The sequence below is a fragment of the Volvox carteri genome, assembly GCF_000143455.1.
Source record: "Volvox carteri f. nagariensis unplaced genomic scaffold VOLCAscaffold_80, whole genome shotgun sequence".
Taxonomy (NCBI): domain Eukaryota; kingdom Viridiplantae; phylum Chlorophyta; class Chlorophyceae; order Chlamydomonadales; family Volvocaceae; genus Volvox; species Volvox carteri.
Window position 1 is genome coordinate 6,025 of NW_003307623.1, and position 702 is coordinate 6,726.

Consider the following 702-nt stretch of genomic DNA (forward strand, 5'->3'; position numbering starts at 1 on the left):
TGCGTTGCAGTCGATTGCGCCATCGACCACGTCTGGGGGATTTTTGCTTCCTAAGTGGGTTACAGCGCGTTGGCGTCCTCTGCTTGCAGGCATGAAAAAGCTTCATGAGTACCACGCGGGGTATCACCTGTTTTCCGTGTCGTCGGGAAAAGGTAAAATGTCTCGTGTGCAGGGAGTTTCCTCGCCGATGGAGTTCTGGTATGATGCTCCTGTCGAGTCTCCTTCTGAGTCGGCTGTTTGCGTTGCGACAACCGTCCCCTTTTCGGTGTCTCCCAGTTTGGCTATGCAGTTCGCAGGTTCTGTTTGCCAACAGGAGGCGACCATCTTGCTCGATTCGGGCAGTCAAGCCGCTCATTTACTCAGCGCAGGTTTTGCACGGCGCGTGGGTTTGGTGGTTAAGCCGCCTGACGGTTCGACTGCAGCACCCAAGATCGTCGTGGGTAACGGACAGCCAGTTCCATTTGTAGGCTTTGCTGAAGTGCCTGTTCGTATACAGGGCTATAAGGCTCGCTTGCAGTGCGCTGTCGTTGAATTTAGTCCTGCGTTCGACCTTATTTTGGGTGAACCTTGGATTTCGGCTACTGGGGCTATTCTTGAGTTATGCAATAACGCTGCCCGTTTAACTCGTATCTCGGGTCGTCCTGTTTTGCGTAACGGTCCCTTTACACCGATTCCTAAGCCATCTAGTTCTTCTCCTGAAGT